The 25,309-nt window shown below is 44.6% G+C and overlaps 1 pseudogene; it reads right to left on the bottom strand.

Annotated features, from left to right (window-relative positions):
* Nucleotides 1–8,445: 8,445 nt before the first annotated feature.
* Nucleotides 8,446–19,997, bottom strand: LOC126513150 (40S ribosomal protein S2-like; annotated as a pseudogene).
* Nucleotides 19,998–25,309: the final 5,312 nt, after the last annotated feature.

Below are 25,309 nucleotides of genomic sequence, written 5' to 3'. Positions count from 1 at the left end.
TACGGCTTTAGGATTTCTCCTTCACTCTCAAAGTAAAGCTGTCTAAATCAGCACGGCCTGATGCCAGAAGTAATTATAAGTATGCTATGTGTTTAACTTAAAAAAAAAAAATCGGGCCGGGCGGTGGTGGCGCACGCCTTTAATCCCAGCACTCGGGAGGCAGAGGCAGGCGGATCTCTGTGAGTTCGAGGCCAGCCTGGTCTACAAGAGCTAGTTCCAGGACAGGAGAAACCGGTCTCGAAAATTTAAAAAAAAAAAAAAAAATCGGACCCAGGGATTTCAATGGCATAGTGAAAATGACCACTGACATTACTGAACTCAAATTAATAATAAATTTTACACAGACCTAATATATGTGCTATGCACTATTCTAAATCCTGGCCATGCATTGCTTCCTTTCGACTTTGAAATCCACTAACAGGCAAGTACAAATACTTATAATTTATAGGTGAGAATAAGACCCAGTTGTTAAATTACTTGCTCAACATATGCAGCTAGTAAATGATACATCTTGGCCTTAAACCGAAGACAGTGCAACATCAAAGTCCCACTGTGGTCCAAAGTGATTCTACCAACTGAAAAACGTGTACTCTAATGGTCGTTGTACCATTATTTACAGTGCTAAAAAAAAGGAGATGACATCCCTCAGCTGGTACATGGCTTTAAAATGGGACATAGCCCTATGACGTGCTGTAGGAATTCCTACCATTCCTACCGCCGGTACCATTTAAGTTACCCGCCCACTTGGGCACGTGGTTTCTTATACAATTTTTGCCAAAGTAAAGCATGCGTCCACCCTCTTTTCTGGCTGTGGGATTTGGTTGCTGTTCCTTGTTCCAGCAGAGGATTGTGATCTGTGAGTCTACCCCTAAATAAATAACCCTCTATTATACTCAATTCTGATCTAGTGTGGGATTTCTTTTAAGCGTTCTTCTTCAGTGATGGAATATTTTTTTCAGACTTGAAATACCTAAAAAAAAATGGATGGATGGACGTTGAAAGCAGTATACTAAGTTAAAGAAACCAGACACAAAAGTCCACTGCTGTATTGCTCTATTTATATGAAATGTCCAGAATAGGCAACTCAAGAGACAGGTTCAGTTATTGTAAGGAAGTGAATCTGAGGAACTGAAAATGGCCACTAATGGGGTTTCTTTTTATATGATGAAAATGTGAGATTAAATGTCATGGGTATGGTTGCACAGTTATTGTTTTATTTTTTTAAAAATGAAAACAAACTACCCTTTTTCATTTTACATATCAATCCCAGCTCCAACTCCATCCCCTCCTCCCAGTGCTTCCACTTCCCCCCACCTCAGCCCCCCCCCCATCCACTCCACAGAGAGGGTAAGGCTCATTGCATTGGGGAAGGTCCAAGGCCTTCTACTGTATCTAGGCTGAACAAGGTATCCATCCAAAGAGAATGGGTCCCCAAAAGTCAGTACTGTGTTGATAGTTTTATGTCAACTTGGCCAACAAGCTAAAGTCATCTGAGGGGAGGGAACCTCAATTAAGAAAATGCCTCAGGGCTGGAGAGATGGCTCAGTGGTTGAGAGCACTGGCTGCTCTTCCAGAGGACCTGGATTTAATTCCTAGCACCCATAATGGCAGCTCACAGTTGTCTGTAACTCCAGTTCCAGGGGATCTGACACCTTTACACCAATGCACATGGAATAAAAATAAATCTTTTAAAAAGACTCATCCATGGTGGGCTGGGGAGAGGTCTCAGCAAGCCAGGATGCTTGTTGTCAAGCCCGTGACCTGAGTTCTGGCCTCAGGACCCACATGGTGAAATGGAGGTAGCCAGCTCCTGATGGACTGTTCTCTAGTTTCCATGTGCAGGCCATGGCACGCCGCCTACCGCCCAGATAAATAAATGTAAAAGAATAATTCTCCACTACAGACAGCTGTGTATTTGTCAACTATGTCCCCACCTCCATAGCTTCCCTCTCCCTCCTTTCTGCTCCCTCCCTGAGGATTTTGAAGCTAATTCGCATATGCTTTTGCACCTAAGTCAGTGGTTCTCAACCTGCAGGTCTCGGCCCTTTGGGGTTGCACACCAGATCCACATTATAATTCATAACAAGAGCAAAACTCTGGTTAGGAAGTAGCAATGGAGTCATGTCAGGGCTGGGGTCAGCACAGCATGAGGGGCTGGATTAAAAGGCTGCAGCATTAGGAAGGCTGGGAACTACTAGGTGATCTCTGTGTCAACTAGAAACTATTATTAATTTGCTCATTGAACTGTTTGTTGCCTTGCACTGAGCTACTTTCAGGGGAATGGCTTTAAACAACATGAACATGTCCCTACTCTGAGTCTGTATCCACCTGCTGGTTGGAGTTACTTCTGAGTGACCTAAGTCAGTGACTTTCTTAGATACTTAGTTCTCAGTTGCTTGATTTAACCCTGTTTGTTTCATGAAAGGTATATGATTGTTACAAAGACTACTTGGATAATGTATAGAGATTTGAGCATCAGAAATGATGTATGTGGGTCTTCTATCTATCTGTTAGTTTCATTGGTTAATTAATAAAGAAAACTGCTTGGCCTGATAGGTCAGAACATAGGTAGGTGGGGAAGACAGAACAGAATGCTGGGAGGAAGAAGGCAGTGAGGCAGACGCTATGATTCTTCAATCCGAGATGGATGTAAGCTAGAATCTTTCCCGGTAAGCCACCACCTCATGGTGCTACACAGATTTTAGAAATGGGTTAATCAAGATGTGAGAATTAGCCAATAAGAGGCTGAAACTAATGGGCCAGGCAGTGTTTAAATTAATATAATTTGTGTGTTATTATTTCCGGGGCTAAGCTAGCCATGCGGGAGTTGGGCAGGACGAACAGCAGGCCTGCTCGCCTCTCATCAATACTAATGGTGCCCAGACATGGATAACTGAATCCACAGAAAGCCTGAGAAAGCTTGGGAAAGAATAGAGTAAAGCATGTTTTCTTGGTAGCAGCAATTTCTCAGGTCTGCTCTGCTTGCTAGAGGCAAGTAAGTGCTCTCATCTAAGAGAGGCTTCCTGACTCAGCTTTAGCTGCAAAACCCTGCAGCTCTTTTAAGAGGTCCTGCCAAGAAACACTTAAACAGTTGATAAAAGCTAAACACATGCTTTTCGGTTTTCAGCTGTAGCAGGAAAAAGGCTGTGTCATTTTAAAATGCTGGCTTTCTGGGCCGTCCTGCCAGGGCAAACTCTGACTCTTTCAGGCAGGCAGTCCGACTGAGTGTGGTCTGTGAGCAGAATGCTGCAGCTTGCTTTCTGGCAGGGACCCTGAAATGCCATAGAGTTGTGGCAATAATACACACCTTTAATCCCAACATTTTGGAGGCAGAGGTAGATTGACCTCTGTGGCTTCAAGGAGTAGAGGTAGATTGACCTCTGTGACTTCAAGGAGTGGTAGGACACGCTTTTAATCCCAGTGCCTGGGAGGCAGTGACAGACAGATCTCTGTGAGTTCAAGGTGTGGTAGCACACACCTTTAATCCGAGCACTGAGAAGGCAGAGACACAGGGACCTCTGCAAGTTCAAGGACAGTCTGGTTTACAGAGTTATTCCAGGACAAAGATATACAAAAAACCTGTCTCAAAAAATAAAAGAAATAGAGGTTAAGTAAAGCTGCATAAAGATCGAAAATACACAGAGAATCTTGATACGAGACTTTTGTAGAAGAGGTAATACTAATACTTCTCAAATTATTCCACAACATAGAAACAGAAGTAACATCACCCAATTCATTTTATGAGGACACAGTTACCCTGATACCCAAACCACATAAATTCTCAACAAAGAAAGAGAATTACAGATTTCGCTTATGAACATAGATGTAAACATACTCAATAAAATACCTGCAAACTAAATTCAGGAACACACCAAAAATGACTATCCACCATGATCAATCATCCCAGAGATGCAAGGATGGTTCAACATATGAAAATCAGTAAATAAAACCCACTATATGGGCGAACTGAAAGAAAAAAAAAACACACATGATCGTCTCATTAGATGCCAAAAAAAAAAAAGTGTAGGACAAAATCCAACACCCCTTCTTGGAGAGATTAGGGATATAAGAGATATACCTAAACATAATAAAGGTAGTTTATAGCAAGCCAACATCAAATCAAATGAAAAGAAACTCAAAGCAATTCCACTAAAATCAGGAACAAGACAAGGCTTTTCACTCTCCATATCTATTCAGTATACTACTTGAAGTTCTTACTAGAGCAGTAAGGCAACTGATGGAGATCAAGGGAACACAAATTGGAAAGGAAAAAGTCCAAGTATTATTATTTGTAGATAATATGATTATATAAATAAAATCATATATATGTATGTGTATATGTATGTATCTGGAAACTCCACCGGGAACTCCTACAGCTGGTAAGTACTTCCAGCAAAGAGACTGGACACAAGATTAACTCAAAACTTCAGTGGCCCTTCTATATACAAAAGACAAATGAGAAAGAAATCAGGAAGCCTGCTGGGCGGTGGTGGCGCACGCCTTTAATCAAATCAAGCAACTGAGAACTAAGTATCTAAGAAAGTCACTGACTTAGGTCACTCAGAAGTAACTCCAACCAGCAGGTGGATACAGACTCAGAGTAGGGACATGTTCATGTTGTTTAAAGCCATTCCCCTGAAAGTAGCTCAGTGCAAGGCAACAAACAGTTCAATGAGCAAATTAATAATAGTTTCTAGTTGACACAGAGATCACCTAGTAGTTCCCAGCCTTCCTAATGCTGCAGCCTTTTAATCCAGCCCCTCATGCTGTGCTGACCCCAGCCCTGACATGACTCCATTGCTACTTCCTAACCAGAGTTTTGCTCTTGTTATGAATTATAATGTGGATCTGGTGTGCAACCCCAAAGGGCCGAGACCTGCAGGTTGAGAACCACTGACTTAGGTGCAAAAGCATATGCGAATTAGCTTCAAAATCCTCAGGGAGGGAGCAGAAAGGAGGGAGAGGGAAGCTATGGAGGTGGGGACATAGTTGACAAATACACAGCTGTCTGTAGTGGAGAATTATTCTTTTACATTTATTTATCTGGGCGGTAGGCGGCGTGCCATGGCCTGCACATGGAAACTAGAGAACAGTCCATCAGGAGCTGGCTACCTCCATTTCACCATGTGGGTCCTGAGGCCAGAACTCAGGTCACGGGCTTGACAACAAGCATCCTGGCTTGCTGAGACCTCTCCCCAGCCCACCATGGATGAGTCTTTTTAAAAGATTTATTTTTATTCCATGTGCATTGGTGTAAAGGTGTCAGATCCCCTGGAACTGGAGTTACAGACAATTGTGAGCTGCCATGTGGGTGCTAGGAATTAAATCCAGGTCCTCTGGAAGAGCAGCCAGTGCTCTCAACCACTGAGCCATCTCTCTAGCGCCACGGTATTTTTCTAATTGAGGTTCCCTCCTCTCAGATGACTTTAACTTGTTGGTCCAAGTTGTTGTGAAACCATCTAGCACAAATACGATGCTAGAAAACTGGATATCCACACATAGAAGAATGAAGCTTGATCCTTTCACCCCGAACACAAATCAACTCCAAATGGAAGAACTCAATGATAGACCTGAAGTTCTGAAACAACTTCTAGAAGAAAAAGTAAGGAATACCTTTTAGGATGTGGGCACAGGTGAGGACTTTTTGCCTAGAACTGTGGGTGCCCAGGAAACATGAGCAACAACCAACAAGTGGGACTTAGTGGAAGAAGCAGCTCCTGGACTGTAAAGGAAACATGATAGACTGGAGAGGTAGCTTACAGAGTGAGCGGGGAAAGCTCTGCTAGGTACACATCTGACAGGGGGTTTGTTTCTAAAATATACAAGGAACTCAAGAAGCTGAAGGCCTTAATTCAAACAACCAAGTTAAAAACTTGGTGGTGGAACTAAACAGAGTTCTCAGAAGAAAAAATAAGGTAGCTTAGAAATATCTTTAAAATGGTTCACCATCCTTAGCCATTAGAGAAAGGCAAATTAAAACTACTTCGAGATTTCATTTTCCCTATCCAAACCAGCAAAGATTAAGAAAGCAAAAGACAACAAACGCTGATAGGATGGGGGGGGGGGGAACTGGGAACCCTCCTGCACTGTGGGTGGGAGTAAGAAATGGTTCATCCGCTATGGAAATCAGTGTGGGAATTCCTCGGAAAGCTAAAAATATGTCTACCACATGACCCAGCTATAACCAAAGGCTTGGATTCCTACTGCAGGGACATATGCTCATCCATATTCAAAGCTTCTCTATTTACTGTAGCTGGATGAAGTAGTTTGAATGAGAATGACCCCCACAGGTTTATATATTAAATGCTTAGGGAGCAGCACCACTTGAAAGGATTTGTGGCCTTGTGTGAGGAAATGCGTCTCTGAAGTAGGCTTTGGGGTTTCAGAAGCCCAAGCCAGGCCCACTGTGGTGTGGCTCTGCTGCCCGCAGAGCTGAATGTACTACCACTCTCAGCTGCCATGTCGGCCTGCCAGGAGGATAATAGACTAAATTTCTGAACCTGTAAGCAAGCCCCAATTACGTGTTTTCCTTTATAAAAGTTGCCATGGTCATTGTATCTCTTCACAGAAATAGAACATGGGCTAAGACACTGGGACAAGGAAGCAGCCTGGCATGTCCACCAACGGGACCTGAGTAATGAAAATGTGATACCTACATACATACAATGGATGTCATTCAGCTGTAAAGAAAAATCAAATTACATTTGCAGTTAAATGGGCGGAGCTAGAAAGCATTATACAGAATGAGGTAACCTTACCCCAAAAGACAAACACTTATACCATGTATATTGACCTTAGCGTATCCATAGAATCCAACATCTAGAAAGGAAGGGTTGACGGGAAGAGGAAGTGAAATCTTAGAGGACTGGGTAAAGGACAAAGATGGCGTGAAGGGAGCAGAGGGAATGATACAGAGAGGCATTTACACAGAGAGAAGGATGGGAGGAATGAGAGACGGAATGACTAAACATATATGAAAATCTTTATTTTTTTCCAATTAGAGTTACCCTACATAGGGGATTATGCTCCTCCTGCAACCCATGGGTTGCCAGATTAAAAGCCCAGAAGGATGTGGGATACTTCCCCTTGAGTTGTTGATTCGAGGTATCCCAGAGACCCTGCCCCACACACAACAATACAGACTATAGCTATTGCTATGGCGTGCCCACCAGAACTTAATGGTAAAACATTATTGTTAAAGAAATCATACTTGTTCATCATCGGACATGGAGGACACCGACACGGTTGACTGGTTCAAGCAACTGACAATGGCTGGCGAATTCAGGAAGTGGCAGGCCCTCGATATGACTTCATAAACCACCTGGGATCTGTGAGCCACAGATTGTATTACTGAAGAATGGCTTGAACCATGGGTTGTATTGCTGGAAAATGACTGTCTGTTTGCTTCTGTAATTATTTTTCTAAGTAAGATACCATATGATTATTTAGGTTTCCACTTACTCAGTCAAATGTCGAGCACATTCTGTAAACAGAGTTTGTGGTTTTCCTGGGATAAATAACCACACATTTACAATCTCTTGGCTTATTAACAGTAGACAGGTATGCTCCAATCCATTGTGTATTTGTTTTGCTAGTTTACTCTCAGAAATGTTGAATATGTCTAGACTAATTAATGACACATTTGTAGCCTGGTAGTTTATTAACATAAACAGTTTACCAAACCCGCCATGTAAAGTCGGTACTGCCATGTCCTTCCAACGTTGTGAGCAAAGAAAGTCGACTCCCCCATCTCTTTCTCTCCTGTAAAACCAACAGTATTCCCCTTCACCCTTTATTCTAGCTCTAAAGTCACACTGCTAACATTTTCTTGTTTCTCAAAACTGATAGCAACCAAGTCTTGTATACATCACTTAAAGATAATACTCAAGACTGCGTTAAAATACAATTGTAAAAAAGTAAATACTTCATTTATCTCTTTTCCTCTATAATTTCCTCAGAGAACCATCTTGAAAAGTCACAAAACACTTGGTTGAAGGGCTGAAAGAAATCTGCAAGACCGCCTTGCCCACTGTAGCTCAACAAATAAGGAAATGGAGACTGAGATTTGCACTGGGGTCTGGGGAGACAGAGGACAGCCCCAGGTGTAGCTCTTTATGAGCTGGCCTCCTTATTTATGACACAGGCTCTCCGCCTGGCTTGGAACTTGTCAAGAGGGTTAGGCTGGCTGGCTATCACGCCCAGAGAATCTACCTGTCTCCACCTCCCTGGCGCTGGAATTACAAGCCCAGTTTTTGTTACCTGAGCGCTGAGGGATGGAACCCAGGTCTTCAGCTTGGAAGCTAAGCACATTACCAATGGAATTGTCCCCCAGACCCAGGAGATCAACTTTCCCTCTTTTCTTTTCTTTTCTTTTCAGACTTATTCACATTATTTTTCTGGTATAAAAGCCCTATGTGGTGGCCACAGGTCCTAGGTCCTCTGACTTTAGCCTCTACTGTGGGTTTTCACAAGATGGTCAGTGATTTTCCAATAAGGAGACTTTGTAAATATCGACTCTTGCCAGGCCTTGGGGAGGATGACAGGCAAGTGGCTACAGGTCTTGGAGATGGCATGAAAGACGGCCTTGTCAAGTTGCCAAAGTGGCAGTGTGGTCACCAATACCAGCCATCAGCAACAGTCTCTTGGGCACAGGAAGAGAGACAATGCCAGTGCCTGTGGGGACAGGGATGAGACACATCGGTACAGAACCACACTGGCCTGTCACCTTGCATGGAACAGTTATGGGCTTGCCAATCTTGTCGCCCCAGTAGGCTCTCCATGCAGGAATGACGGCAAAGGCTTTGTCCTTGGAGCACTTAACACCACGATCAATATGACCATTGTAGTCCCTGATACTGACAAGAACCTTGAGCCTGGTCTGCTGGCCAGCCAAGTCCGGTTCTGCACTGGCAGTCTTTAGATTCTCATCCTTTAGGAATGCTGCCAGGAAAAAGGCAATCATCTTGGATCCCCTAATGGGCAAGAAGCAAGGTAGATCTCTAGATCTCTTCCAGAGACTTGGTCTTCCTGTTCTTGACCAGGTGGTCCAGCTTGGTGATAGGAATCTACTCTTTGTCTTCAGCTTTGCCTCCACAAGCCCGGTGGTCTCAACCACAGCCATGCCTATAGTCACAACTGCCTGCGGCCTCTAAGACCACAGCCCATCCCTCTGCAGAAGACTGCCTCATGCCATCTGGTGTTTTCCCAAAGATTGAGTTTGAGTTTCTAATGATCACGTGCCCAGCTAATGGCAGAGAATGAACCAGAACCCAGATCTTTGCAACACTGTGTTCCTCAACAGAATCAGACTCCATTCCAAAGACTTCTTAGACTTTGCCAGGTTCAATGTCTCTACTGTGTCATCAGGAGCCACCTCAGGCTCAGGACAGGGGGTGAAATGGTAACTGTTTATTGTTACAGAATTAACTCACCATTTCACAAATTTCCGGAACTCTTCTCCAAACATCAACTACGTTATCCGGTAGTCCAAATCTGTAGTCAGAAGGTAATCTTCTACCCATTCATTTGTCAATTTGTCAAACATTTACTGTACTGTTGATTATGTCAGTAAATATCACGCTTGCTAAAGACACTGAGTCCATGAAGCACACAGTCTAGCAGGAGACAGATAAACCAAATATGGGCCAAGACTAAATTAGACTAATATTCATTGTGTGGTTAGCATATACAAACATCTTAAATGAATTTTCTCATTTAACTATTCATGACAATAGTGCATGATAACAGTTTGTAACCATTTCACAGACAAGGAATGTGAGGCTTGGGAAGTTTAACCAAAACTCGGGCTGATACAATTAGGCAATTCCATACTACCATGTTTTTCTCTGGATTCCGATATGATACTGCTTAGAGTTTGGCAAACTAAAACACAGGGACTCTTTGGAGAGAGCTCTTACTATGGAAAACAAGTGAACAGGGATAACCAAAGTGATGTGGGGTGTCCTTCCGTATAAGTGTTGCTTTTATTGGTTGATGAATAAATCTGTTTGGGCCAGTGGCTTAGCAGAGTAAAGCCAGGCAGGAAATTTGAACAGAGGTATATAGAGAAAGTAGGCAGAGTCAAAAAGACACCATGTAGCTGCCGAAGGAGAAAGATACCCGGTGGGACCTTACTTTACCACACATCCTCATGGTAATACACAGATTAATAGAAATGGGTTAATTTAAGATGTAAGAGTTAGTTAATAAGAAGCCTGAGCCATTGACCAATGTTGTGATTAATACAGTTTCTGAGCAGTGGGGAAACAAACGAGCAGTCTCCATCTACACTAAAGGATACATTAGAGGCGTCATTTTGGAAGAAACCTTAGGAACAGTAACAGTGTTACTAAGACTAGAGCATCGATGTACCTGGGCAGGGGAGGGCAGCAGGAGGAGGGCCTAGAGGGGTGGGTAGAGTTGTACCTTATTCAGAGTAGTAGAGCATGCATATTTACGGATTTCGGGGTCAGGTGACAGATCAGGGGTGCTTCTTGGACACACCAGTTTGAGCACAATGAGAACGGAGAGTTACAGCCAAGCAAGTTTATGGTTAGAGAGCTGGGGCCAAAGCTCTTGAGACTGACCTTGATGAGATCCCGGACTGACAAGGAGTGGAGCAATTCAGGAGTTATTTTGAAGTTAGATTCAATAAAAACAAGGTGATGAGTTGAACGGCCTAGCAGGTAAAAGCCGTGGCTATTCTTCAAGAAGACTTTGGCCTGATTCCTAGCACGCAAATGCCAGTTTGCAACCACCTGTAACTCCAGAAGGCAACACTCTCTTCCGGCTGGTCTGGTGCCACAAATGTGGTACCTGGCATACATGCAGACAAAATATTCATATACATAAAGAATAACATAAAAATAAAGGGAATTTTTTTAAAAAAGATTTCAATATGTAGAGTTAATTTACTCACTTTTCAGACCAAGAACAATTGTGTTCTATGTGGACTTCTGCTTGAGACTGTTTTACACTGAGTAATAGCCCAACCCCCCATTAATGAACTCCCCTTTCACCAGGTCCTATCTGCTTTTTGGAACAAAACAGAAAGTAAAGAATGTAAAATTAAAATTATTTACCCACAGCCCAACCTTATCAGTACTTGATATCTCCATGACCTTTGAATAAGAAGTTTCCAGAACTGCCATGAAAGACCACAAGTCATTTTGTCAAGCAAAGTTATCGTAGTAAAATATAAATAAGTAGAGTGCTTACCTGCCACTTTGGAGACCCCAGGTTCAATCCCCAGTACTGCCTGCAAAACCAAACCAAACCACAACAGCTTGGAATGTGCACAGTTGGTAGGCTGCTTCCCTAGCATGTGTGAGGCTCTGGGTTTGGTCCCCGGCATCAGATAAATCCAGAGTGTGGCATGTGCCTAGAATTCCAGCTCTCAGGACGTGGAGACAGGAGAGTCAGAAGTTCAAGGTCAGCTTCAGCTGCACGGTGAGTTTGAGGCCAGTCTCAAATACACACACACACACACACACACACACACACACACTTGTGCCAAGCAAGACAGTATTGTGGAAATTCCCTGAGCAATTATTTACTTACTTGCTAGGTTTCATTCCCTTTCTGGTTGGCACCGGTCTTACAGTAATAACAAAAGCAGTGGTGCTTAGACCCAACTCCTGCCAAGGAGCCTGTGGTTTAATAAGAAATACCAAGAGGCAAAAGAAACTGAAGGCACAGATGAAAAGAGTGCCAACAGGGATTAGCTGAGGTGCTGGGAGTCAACCCGTGAAAGGGGCAGGACTCAGGCCTGTAGGCAGAGTGCCCTGCTCACCAGCACCAGGCTAAGTCCCCAGGAGGAGGTGTCCGACTATATTACAGGCGGTTAGGAGAGCAAGGCAGGGGCAGAGAGGTTTGGCTGCAGAGGGTGTTCTGTGAAGTAGTATCAAGAACTACACATGCAATCTACACAAACAGCTGCAGCCCCCGGATCCCAATTCAGCCTGTTTGAATCTGAGATCTGCCTCTTACCATGGGATTTGGGGGCAATTTGCTTCTGGGGTTAACACATCTTCAGATGGAAGTAGTTGTATTTTTACAAACCTTTGCTTTGAAGGTTAAGTGAATGTAAATCATTTGAGGAGTTTAGAGCAAGCTCAAAGTAAGTCCTAATAAACATTAACAAGTGATAATACTATAAATGCCATTTTTTTTTCTGAGACAGAGTTTCTCTGAGCCCTGACTGCCCTAGAACTCACTCTGTAGATAAGGTTGGCCTTGAACCCAGAGATCCCCCTACCTCTGCCTCCCAAGTGCTGGGATTAAAAGCAATGCGCCACCACTGCCTGGCTATAAATGCCATTTGATGTCTTTATTTTTTGTTGTTATTGTTTGAGACAGGGTCTGACTGTGTGATCCTTCTTGTCTCACCCCGTGAAAACTGGGATTAGGATTACACATATGGTCCATCACGGCAGGAAAGGAAGGAAACATGAAAAGCTGGAACATGAAGGAACAAAGCAGGAACATGAAGCCGGCCACATTGCATCTGTGTCAAATATCAGAGGGCAGGCAGCAAAGACGACTCGGCAGGTAAACGTATTTGCCAACCTGAGCTCGTGCCCGGGAACCCACATGAAAACCTGGACGTGGTGGTATCTGCAATCCTCACAGTCCTACAGTGAGATGGGTGTGCGGGTAGGAGAGTTCTTGGAAGATCATGAAGCCAGCTAGCCTGGAGTATGCAGTGCCCCACTGGAAACAAGAAAGACCCTGCCTCAACAGAAGAGATGGGGCAGATTAACTCCTAAAAGTTGTCCTCTGAGCTCCACATGTACACCATGGCACATAAGCACCCATGAGCTAATGTTCCAGAATAAAAAAGAGAAGCAGAGCACCGCCAATGAATACTAGAGCTCAGCTCGCTGGGTCATCTGCTGTTCCAGGATCCCTTGCCCAGGGAACATTCCCATCCATGGTCAAGATGGCTCCTCCCACATCAATTAATACAACTGGGATAATCATCCAGGGGCATGCTGACAATTAACACTAGCCATCATGTAGGAGGAGGCCGCTAGTTAGTTCCCGGCTGCTTAGCCCCAAAATAACACAGAAACTGTATTATTTAAGTCATTGCCTGGCCCATTAGCTTTAGCTTCTTATTGGCTAACTCTTACATATTAATTTAACCCATCTCCATTAATCTGTACATCACCACGAGGTCGTGGCCTACCAGCAAAGTTTCAGCACATCTGTCTCCTGCAGTGGCTACATGGCTTCTCTCTAACTCCTCCTCCTTTCTCCCAGCATTCCGTTTAGTTTTCCCCACCTAGCTCTGTTCCCCTACAGCCCTGCTATAGGCCCAAAGCAGTTCCTTTATTAACCAACGATATTCACAGCATACACAGGAGAATCCCACATCATCATCACTTGGGACATCTTCCCTCTCTCTCCATGCCTGTGTCCAAATCTGTTTTTCTCGCCCTCTTTGTAGCACAGAATGCCCTCAATTGTCTAACAGCTTAGCTAAGAAATAGATATGAACTAATAGTTTGCGGCCCAATTCATCTGGATTTTGCTGGCAATGCTAACTAAAACAAATGAAAACTTAAAATGACTATGCAATAGTCATTATTAAATGCAGTATTGACTAAAGAAAATCAAAGTGGCTTTGATTCAAAACGAATAAATTTACCCTGGAAAGTTGCATCTGATGTAGATAACAGTCCTGAAAGGCTCTTCAGGCCGGAGACAACTCAAATCTAGACAGAACTCTTGGATAATTATAATTACACCCTAAAATTTAAAGGAGAGGATTTGGGACTATAGCTCCATGGCAGAGCACCTGTTTAGAGTGGGCAAGGCCCAGGGTTTGATTGACTGAAAGACTGCTTGTGTCAGAGCTCACTTCAGTAGCTGAGGGGGCAGGTAGCCATATTAGTCACTTAAAATGGTGTTTTGAAACAAAGTTTTTTTGTGTAGCCCTGGCTGTCATAGAACTTGCTCGATAGACCAGGCTGGCCTCAAACTCAAAGATCCACTTATCTCACCAGCAGTGGTGGCACACACCTTTAATCTGGGAGGCAGAGGCAGGCGGATCTCTGTGAGTTCGAGGCCAGCCTGGTCTACAGAGGGAGTTCCAGAAAAACCAGGGCTACACAGAGAAATCCTATCTCAGAAAAAGTAAATAAATAAAAATTATGGGTTTTTTTTTTTGCTTTATTTTGATTTGTTGTTGTTGTTAGGTCTTTTGTCTTGTTTTGTTTGGAGATAGTCTTGTTATGTAACACAGGCTACCTCCTAACTCAGGAGCCTCTTGCCTCAGTCTCCCAAGTACTTAGACTATACATAAGTGTTCCTGTAATGGTTAATACTGATCGTCAATTTAAAACTACCTAGAGTTGCTGAATGGTGGTGGCACACAGCTTTAATCCCAACCCTTGGGAAGAAGAGGTAGGTGGATTTTTTTGTTTGTTTGTTTTTTGAGACAGGGTTTCTCTGTGGTTTTGGAGCCTGTCCTGGAACTAGCTCTTGTAGACCAGGCTGGTCTCGAACCCACAGAGATCCGCCTGCCTCTGCCTCCCGAGTGCTGGGATTAAAGGCGTGCACCACCATAATTTTTAATAGCAAACATTTTTAAATATAGGCTATGGTTTATCTGTAAAGCACTTGTCAATATTGCAGTTTATTATTTATTGAGTTTCTTGAAATTTTCTAGGGTTATTGGGGTTTGTATCTAAAGTGGTCTATGTTTATACAATTTTGACTCATTATTAGTTTATTACTAGGATGCAGAGGACTGGGTTCAGGATTGGGGTCTAGGTCAGACTGGGGGTGCGTGTGTACAGAAGAGGTGCTGGGGGAAACAAAGGGCAGTGTCCCCACTGGGCACCCTGCAGACTGTCCCCATGCTCTCAGGACCCCCATGCTCTCATGGACCCCCATGACTGATGCCTCTAACTGAACACTGTCCAAACTTCAGAAAGAGTTCCAGCGCTCACTAGCTGGGACACCCTGAAGAAGTCACCCTTTCCTCCAAGCTTCAGCTTCCTCTTCTGAACCTGGAAACTGCAGTGGCACTTGCCTCCTGTGGTTATGGTAAGACCACAGAGACAATGCCCCTGGCAGGCCAGCCTGGCATGTGGTCAGCCTCAGTGCAGATATGAGCTATGGCAGCTCTAACTCTGTGCAAGTTCATTACGTTGCCTGGACTTTGTGTCTAGTTAATTCTGGGGTGTGATGCTTTTATTTATTTGCAAGTTTTTTTTAAAAAAAAATAATAGTGTTTATTTTAAAAATAGCTACTATTCTTCTCTCAGTGTGTACGTGTGTGTGTGTGTGAGTGTGCACACTTCTAGAAGTTACTCACGCAGCTGACTGCTAGTTCCTTTGCAGTAGGTTCTTCATATCACATTTCCTCCCCCTGTTCTGGTTCCAGGGCCCCAACACAATGCCACGCTTAACATCAGGTCCTACTGATTTCCAGTCGGCGGCAGTTGCGTGCAAAGAGAACGTGAAATAAAAAGGGGGAGAAGAAAGAGGCTGGAAGCCAGGGCTGTTGGACATGTGGGGTGCATCAAAAGCCAACTGGACAGATGGCTAGCAGGGGAGCCGATCAAGGCAGGGAGAACACCTGGGCTCCCTGCTAATGAACTGACAGGTGGGTCAAGGATGGGCAAAGATAGCGCGCTGGATGCTGTTTATTCCCCAGCATCCCAGGCTGCCTGAGGCAGAGTTTGTTACTATCTTTTCTCCTCCTCGTGGCTGAGCTAGTACAAGTTCAAAATATGTCCCACTTCACCTTGAAAAGCAGCCCTGAGCACAAGGGAAGCGTTGCTGACAGGTTTGATAACGGGGGCCTTTTGGGGGCCACTTTGACCTCAGCCAGCTCTCTGTTTCCTCCACTTCTCCCCGCTGCTAAAATACAGCTCCGAAAGACAGTCCGGTGCCCTTGCAGTAGCTGTGGCTTCCTCAAGCCATGACACACTTTCCCTTTTATGAGCCTGCGGGGCTGTAATTCTCCTTGCTTGACGTTTGTGGTGCCTTCATGTGTGCCAGAGGCTTCCCGGCTGTTTTTATGAGAACTATCTTGCTAAGCCCTGCGGGGGGTTAATTTCCCAGGCTGGTCCGAAGGACAGAGCAAGGTGGCCACACCAGTGGCAGTGGCCCACTGGCCCCAGAGGAGCCAGGAAAGGGTTTGCAGATTTCACTGCTTCTCAAACGTACCAGAGCTGACTCGCTGTCCTCTGTGGCCTCAGCCACTGTGTCTAACTCTGTCCTCCATATCTGAGTTACCAATGGATCCTGAAGCCAAGACCCCAAAGGCATCCCCAAACCTTCTATTTCTGTCACCCCGCAACCTACCCTACTCCCAGCACTGCCCACTTCCTCTCCTGCCACTGCCATCATCCACCTGGGGGACAGTTGTCACCTCAGTGTTTACTTACTGAATGTAACTTCCTGACATTTGGGGGCAAATTGTCCTGGATATCCTGTAGGAAACATAAGGCGTGTGTGTATACATGCACACTCCAGGCGACGACCCCAGTGGCCATTCTTCAGGCCCCGTCCACCTTGTCTCTTGAAATAGGATGTCTCATTGGCCTAGAGCTTGCTAAGTAGGCCAGACTGCCTGGTCAGCAAGAGATCCACCCATCTTCATCTTCCTAGCACTGGGGTTACAAGTTTGGAACATGATGCTCTGTCAAGCCAGGTTCTGGGGATCCCACCCAGGCCCTCATATTCACAAGGTAAGACCATTACTGATGGAGCTAAGCAAATTACTGAGCAAGCTACCTCCCGGTCCAGCCAGTCTGTGAGTGCTCCAGCTTCAGTGAGAGACCCTGTCTCAAAACATAAAGTAGAGAGCCAATGCAGAAGAAATCCATTGGCAACCTCCGGTCCCCACATGAATGCACACACATACACAGCGCACACTGGTTTTGTTAAGTTGAAATATTGAATTTTAATTGAAACCATTTGAAAACTTCTTCTGAATAAAAGAGATCTATCCAGAATAGAATCCACGCTCCTTCTGTGATGACTTGTACCCCTGCTCACATCTCCCCAGTCTGTCTTTCTTGCTCCTTGGCTCCTGTCCCAGGAGTCTCCATGCACTTCTCTCTAGGCCACGCTCAGAGCACACAGCTTCCGGCTAGCCTTCCATCTCTTGTCGCAGATCCATCTTGAGTAGCCGTCCACTTCAGAGCACTCTTAACACCCCTAAAATATTTCCCGCCTGCCCCTTGAACATACAAGCTCTCCTTGAAGAGAGACCTCATGCCCATTTTCAGCCCTGTGTACCATGGCTCACACAGCACAAGGCAGAAAAGACAGCCTACCAAACCACCTGCAATCTTCAGTTTAATCATTAGAGGGCAGCAAAGACCCTGAATTCTTTAAATTCTGGCACTGCCCTCAAAACTTCTACATCGGTCAGTTTTGCTCTTTGTCAAAGAGCAAGCTGGAGTTCATCGGGAATTTAAGGAACATGTTCACCCATACAAGACTCTTTTCTTTCCCTTGTTCACAGACTGTTCTTCACTCTGAATCACTTACGAGGCATTTCTGTTTGTTTTAAAGATTTCAAGCTGCCAATGTACCCTTAAGAAACAAGGCAGATGTTACATAGCCTAAGCCAAAAAGAAGCCCAAAAGCCTGAAGCCTTTGTGCCTGTACCTGCCTGCCTAACAGGCCAGGAGTGGGAGGAGAAGCCTACTTCACAGTTCACAGCTGTTAGGGTTTTACAGCTCTTCCCTATGGTGTATGGGGAGGAGCAGGTACCAGCTAGGCTACAGCAGTGGCCCTTTGTATTTCAATACTAATAAGAGCAAGCTGTGTGTCTGCTTCAATCTCTGAATCTGTCTCTGCTTATTCCACCTTCTCTCTCTCTCTCTCTCTCTCTCTCTCTCTCTCTCTCTTTCTCTTTCTCTCTAACATCTTGAATTCCCAATCCTTCAGGGCGAGAACTCCAAGGTCCAAGTCTCCTGCCTTTGTGGGCTGCCAGGGTACTTTTACTGAGTTCACACTAAACCCGGATCATCAGACATAGAATGTCCGCACTCCCCTCTGCTAGCAGACCCTTTGATTCTTACTGTATGTCGGACATAGGTCGGTGTCCTGTGGGCAGAAGTGCTGCATTTGACTGAAACAACAGTAAGTGTAATCAAAAGGGGCACAAGGAGCCAGGCCTGCTACTCCAGGCCTAGAATCCCAGCTCCTTGAGAGCTGATGCAGGAGAATCAAAACTTCAGTGCCTGTTTGAGTGATAGAGCCAGTTCAAGGCCAAACTGGACAACTCAGTGAGATCCTGTCTCAAAATGAAAAGTACAAAAAGAACTGGGGGTTGTAGCTTGGCGTCAGGGTACTTGCCTACTATGCGCAAGGCACCAGGTTCAATCCTCAGTATTGCGCTTAAAGAGTGGGCTGTGAGGGATTGTCAACCTCAGCATTGCTGACATTTTGGGCTGGGTAATTCTCACATAACAATATGGGAGAGTTCTAAATTGTTCATGACATCCCTGGTTCCCACCAACAGTGTCTTTCTTAGTTAGGGTTTCTATTGCTATGATAAAACACCATGACCAAAAGCAAGTTGGAGAGGAATTGGTTTATTTGGCTTATACTTACACATCACAGTTCATCATCCAAGACAGTCAGGACAGGAACTCAAACAGTGCGGGAACCTGGAGGCAGGAGCTGATGCAGGGGCCATGGCAAGTCGCTGCCTCCTGGCTTGTTTTCCATAACTTGCTCTGCCTGCTTTCTTAGAGAACCCAGGACCACCAGCCCAGGGATGGTACCACCCACAGTGGGCTGGGCCCTTCCCCATTAATCATTAAGAAAAACCCCTACAGCCGGATGTTGTGGAGGCATTTTCTCAATTAAGGCTCCCTCCTCTCTGCTGACTCCAGGTTGTGACATAAAACTAGCCAAAACAAGCAGGCTGTAATGACCACAATGTTTCCAGATGTCATGGACAGACTGGAATAACCACAATGTCTCCAGATGTTGCCAGCTATCCCCTGGAAGAAATTTCTTCCCCAACCCCCTGAGCTGCTACTTTAAGGAGACCTTGGTAGAGCATGTAGAGATACTGTTGCAGCCTGGCATCAAGGACTCTGGAGTCTAGTTTTGCTCTCCTTCCTCCACGTGTATCTGTTGTCACTTGAAGCCTCTGGACTTGGTGGACTGGACACCTGACCTGACCTCACCTCTCAGTTTCTCTCCCCTGGGAATCTGAAACTCGGATCAAGGAACAAACCAGCCACCACACGGGTTCCTAGTGGAGGTCAAAGCTTTAATGCAAATGCACAAGGTGTGTGTGTCTGTGTGTGTGTGTGTGTGTGTGTGTGTGTGTGTGTGTGTGTAGGAGGTGTAGCATAGGGATATGGAGACAGAGCTGCCCTCATGCCGTGATAAGAATAAGAAACAGGCAAGAGGCACTAAGTGGGCACCTGGTGTGAATTCCACCTGCCTCCCAACGCCTTCTGAAGCACAGCTACACGTCAGCCTTCGGTGACTTAAGCCATCCCTGTACATTTATAACCATGGCCTCTTTTGTGAGGGGGTGGGGCTTCTCACATTTCCTGTTACTGGCCAGTGTGGGGTTCTACCTGGTGCATTCTCTGTGGCTTGGAGCTGAAACTGTAAGTCGAAAATACCAGGGTCCTGGTAGCTGCTAGAACCTGTTCTTGGCTTGAACCTGGCCCGGCCTTGCCATAGCCTCTTATCAGTTTGGAGCCAGCTTACCTGCTGACAGCAATGGCTGCTTGGGGTTCTTCCCATAGAGTCCCAAGCAGGTGAGTCTGATCAACTCATACACAGAACATGGCTGGCTGCTCACTCAACAACCGTCCCTCCTTAGTTTTGTTCTGGTGACTCTTCCCAGGTGGTGAGTGATGACTGACTGTATGGACAAGGAGGTGTGAGGGAAATCTTAGGGGGATGGGCTTATGGGGAAGAATGCCATACAAGAGGACAAACCTGAGAGGGTTCTAACCGGCATCCTTCCCATCTTCGGGCACATCACGCGAGGACATGATACATAAAGTTGTGTGGGCATCTTACGACAGAGATAAAGCTGAGAGAAATGCGGAAAAGGTGACAGATGAGGGTTTTATATCCTGGGACTGGCAACTCAACGATCCTGGAGCCATTTACTTTTGGACTTCTTATTACATGAGGTGTCCTTACAGTCTAAGCTGCCTTGACTCAGGTGTCTTGTTACTTGAAGCCCAGATGATCCTGACCAATGCAGGTCTTCTCATCTTTTCAGGCCAGGTCACTTAGGTCCTAGGATAGAGTCTAGGTGGCAGGCCTGAAAATAGAGGAAATTGGACACTCAGTGAATTTTCAGTCTAAAGTTCTTCGGCACTAGCCTCCTAAAAAACAAGGACATTCTTTTGCAGAACTGAATTGTAGTTGCTGCTATTATCACGATTATTGCTATTATAGATTTAATATTTATTATGTTATCATCTAATACAAAAATCTTAAATGCCAATTTTTGGGCTGGGGCGACAACTCAGTCAGTAATGTGTTGTCTTTCAAGTGCAAAGGGCTTAAGCTTGGTCCCCAGAACCCATATTAAGAGCCAGGCATGGTGACACAGCCTTGTAACCTCACACACTGGAGGAAGAGATCCCTGCAACTCACTGCCCAGCCAGCTTAACTTAATGGTCAAGCTCCAAGCCAATGAAAGACACTGTCTGAAAAATAAGGTGGATTGCTCCCTGAAGAATAAACCCCAAGGCTGTTCTCTGACCTCATCCAAATGCACACACATATGGGAGAGTATACTTGCTCTTATACAAAGGGGTCTTGCAGGGGAGGGTGGGTAACTTACTGGAGTTCAATAGAGAAACAACTTGACAGGCGCCATATAAATCTCGGCGGCTTCCTGGAGGCAGGAGATGATGAAGGAGTAGTCATGCCTTCTGGGCTAGGGTCAGCAGTGGAGGTCTACAAACTTCTGTGGAGAAAAGGAGGGGGGGGGCTTGAGAGAAAAGCGTGGGAGACGCCCAGAGTGTTAGGGCAAGCATACTCAGTTAGCATTTGGGTGGCTATCCAAAGAAGAGACAGAAAGGGAACAGGGGAAGTTCTTCTCTGACTTAGAACTCAGAAGAGTCTGCAGATCTTAGTGGTGTAGGCCTGTGAGCAGCTGCCTTGAATCCTCTGTAGTCTGTCTTTTCACTTTAACTCACTTTAAGACATTATCTGCTGTGTCTGTTCCCTCTCCTGTCCCTTCTGTTGGAGTCTTCACTTCTAAAATGATTAATGTTGACTCTAGTTGTGAGTCCTACCTTCTAAGGTCTCTAATTCTGACTTCAATGGTCCTTTCTTTCCCAACGTTATTTTTTCCTAGATTTTTAGATCATCTTCAAATCGTAAGCTACCCTTTTCCACTGTCTTCATAAATATTTCCTTCTGGTATGTTTTTATTGTTGGAATGCTGTTTTGCCCAGTGCTTACTTTTCTTCTTACATCGAGTTATTTGAGGCATCTTTGGTCATTTTTATACAAACTTCAATTTTCCTTTATGATAAAAGATGGGTCAGAATAACTTTTCTAGAATCCCAACCTCATCACTTCCTCTCTGGGCCCTTAGAAGAACTTTATAACATGTGGCTCCTCTCCTTTAACCTGTGTCTCCTACTTCCTGTCAGACTATGTGGTGGCATTTCATTTGTATTTTAATAAATAAAGCTTGCCTGAAGATCAGAGGGTAGAACAGCCCCACTGATCAGCCTTACAGACCAGACAGTGGTAACACACACCTTTAATCCCAGTAGCCACACTAGCTGCCATAGAAACCAGGCGGTAGTGGTGCACGCCTTTAATCCCAGATCTAGAGAGAATTCTAAAATGGGAGGAGACAGCTCTCAGTCTCAGTCTCATTCTGAGGTTTCATGGAGGCAGGATCACCATTTTCGAACAGAGATCAAAGTAAGAGCCAGTGACCGGCTGCTTTGCTTTTCTGGTCTTCAGGTTGGACCCCAATATCCGTCTCTGAGTTTTTATTAATTGTGCTTCAATACTATGGGTTCCCCTTTTAGAATTTGCTTTTCACACACAGTCTACTTCTGGTGTGAGACTTCTGACTTCAAAGGAACCTTTCAGTTTTGAAAGGTCACAGAGCCAAGACTTCCAGCTCTCCTTCAGCCCTTCCCTTTGTTGCACCCACATATCCACTGCATCCACATATATATGCACAATTTTTTTTCCTGTGGTTTTTGAGACTGGATTTCTCTGTGTAACAGCCCTGACTGTCCCAGAACTCTCTTTGTAGACCAGACAGCCTCGAATGCCTAGCTGTATCCCCAATCTTAATTGTGTTTCTATGGTGCACATAAGTAAGCATATACACATATTATCATAAGATCTTTATCTATGTCTCATAATGTATAACATACATTAAATATTTACATGTGTATATATAGATTTGGATTTCCATTTAACATTTCTTACCAATCTGAATTTATAAATATGTTGCCAGTTAAAACAACACATTCCTATAGTCACCTGCCTTGGGTATCAGAGAGATCATTCTAATGTAAAGTTTCCATTTATAATTTAATTGTTCAGAAAATTCATCAGAAGATGAAAACCATGAGTAAGAACTAAGCGATTTTACGGCAGATATATTTAATTAATTTAATTAATGTATAACATTTATAAACTAGTTATAATCGACTGGAGCAGCTATGAGTTTAAACAGAGACCAAATCAGCTGCACAGAATGTTTCTATATTAATTTTACAATGAGAAACTGGAAGAAAAATATCAACAAAGAAGAAATGTTTGCAATCTTACAGATAGAAAGCCAACAAAATTTTAGTACCAACATGGAAAGTGTTACAAATGTATTTACCTGGGAAAGAAGCCCAACAAAGCTTTTATATTGTAACTTTCCTTGTCTATTTGAAAAGATACATAAATCCCAGTGTGGTGGCGCATGCCTTAATCCTAGCACTCAGGAGGCAGAGGCAGGTGGAGCCCTAAATAGGAGGCTAGTTCCAAGATAACCAAGATTACACAGAAAAACCCGTCTCACAAAAACTTGTTGAACTCTAGTGTCCAAACACAGAGGAGGAGTCGCCCCAGAGACCACCTCACACACCACAGCCGATGCAAAAGCATGAGGATTTTATTAATTCTGTCATGACAGGGTCCCCCAGCATTCAGGAAGCCAAGGGACCTCGAATAGTGGGTACAGTCTACTTTTAAAGGGGCCACAGAAGCAAGGGGGGTTGAACTTTGACTATTCTGATTGGCTTATTTGAAAGGGCTATTACCAATAATTGACTGGAGAGCTGTTGCCAGATCAGATGAGGTAAGAGGTCATTTTGATCCCGTTTCCCAGGGGACCGAACCAAAGCAGACGTATATGGGTAATTGTTCAGGAACTGAGTACTGCGAGTGTAGCTGTTAGGTCCTTGGTTCCCAGGGGAGGAGGGGAAGCACTATGGCACAGAGGCTGAGAGGATTCAGAATTGTCAAAAATGGCTTCAGGATTGTCTTAAAGTCTTACAAACTAAACCATCACCATCATTATCAAAATTAAAAAAAAATACATAAAATATTGTGTGTGCAAGTTAGTGTTTTTTTTTCTAGAAAAACAAACATCAAAACAAACATTCCAATACTTGCGGGTTGAGCCTCCTTCTACTCCCCATATGGGAGTTACTGTGTTGAGGGTGATGGAGTTTGTACAGAGCTTGGGGCAGTCTTTAACCTGGACGAGAGGCTCCACCCCAAAGGTTCTGCTTGGAGTCCCACATCACAGATTCACAATGGAAGGCAAGCTTACCAAAGAACACATGGTGCTTGCTGTGTGGTAAAGCCATGGCCCTCAGCATGCACCACCTCAATTGCCACCCTTGCCTTCTTCCTTTTTCTTTCTTGCTTCCTGTCCTGGAAGCAGAAGGTGACTTTCTCCGTATGTCATGAAGACTGTGGCTTGTGCCGCTGCCAACACCACGGAAGGACAGACCTAAGTAGAAGAATTTGAGCTGTGGCAGCATTTAGGCAAGAGAAAAGCCAATTAATTAACCTGTCAAATCCTTCCTCTCAGATGTCATGAATGCTATAGATTCTTGCATAATAAAGTATTGTTTCCCAGGGGGTGATGAACATCCACTTTCTTGCTTCTTCAAGTTCCAATTTGTGGGCCCTATAAGTACTCAGGGATTAGTGCAGTGTCTGCAACAGCTGTACATGGTGGCCAGCGAACATTTGCAATATTAAACAGCATTTACTCTTAGTTTTCATAAACAGTATAGACAAAGCACACTGGAAGCTGGCTTCGTTTGCCTTCCATTGCTGTGATAAATACCATGGCCAAAGCAACTTGGAGGACAGAGCTTATTTTGCCTTACAATTTGTGGTCCATCAAGAAGGGAAGTCAGGGCCAGAACTCAAGGCAGGAACACGAAAGGCAGAAGCTGAAGCAAGGCCATGGAGGAGTGATGCTTACTGGCTTGCTCTTCATGGCTTGCTCAGGTCTGCTGTCTTATATCGTCCAGGACCACCTTCCCAGAGGTGGCACTGCCCACAGGGGGCTGGGTCCTCCCATATAAGCCATTAACCCATAAAATACTTCACAGGGTTGCCTACTGGCCAATCTGCCAATCTGATAGAGGCATGTGGTAGTTTGAAGACCGGCTCCCAGAGGCTCATATACTTGGATGCTTGTTCTAGGGTTGGTAGATTGTTTGGGAAGGACTAAGAAGGGTAGCCCTGGAGGGAAGTGAGTCACTGGTAGGGGTGGGCTCTGAGGTTTCAAACGCCACACCATTTCCAGTTAGTGCTCTCTCTCTCTCTCTCTCTCTCTCTCTCTCTCTCTCTCTCTCTCTCTCTCTCTCTCTCTCTCTCTCTCTCTCTCTCTCTCTCCCTTGTGGTGGTATCTCAAGAATGAAGCTCTCGGCTATTTCTCCAGCTCCACGACTGCCTGCCTGCTACCATGCTTCCCACCAGGATAGCTAAAGACTCACTCTCTGAAACTGTAAGCCCCCAATAAACTGTCTTCTTTAACAGTGGTTCTCAACCTTCCTAATACTCTGGCCGTTTAACACAGTTCCTCCTGTTGTGGTAACCCCCAACCACAAAATTATTTTGTTGCTATGTTATACCTGTAATTTTGCTATTGTTATGAATCATAATGCAAATAGCTGATATGCAACCCCAAAGGGGTTACAGCCCACAGGTTGAAAACCACTGTTTCATAAGTTGCCCCCATCATATCTTAGCACAGCAACAGAAAAGTATCTAATACAGAATTGAGACGAGGGCGTTTTCTCAGCTGAGGGTCCCTCTCTCCAAACGACCCTATCTTGTATCAAGCTGACAAAAA

Source organism: Alexandromys fortis, unplaced genomic scaffold (assembly GCF_014885135.2).
Source record: "Alexandromys fortis isolate MF-2015 unplaced genomic scaffold, M_Fortis_MF-2015_v1.1 scaffold_17, whole genome shotgun sequence".
Classification (NCBI taxonomy): Eukaryota; Metazoa; Chordata; class Mammalia; order Rodentia; family Cricetidae; genus Alexandromys; species Alexandromys fortis.
This window is presented reverse-complemented; position numbering and strand designations above follow the sequence as displayed.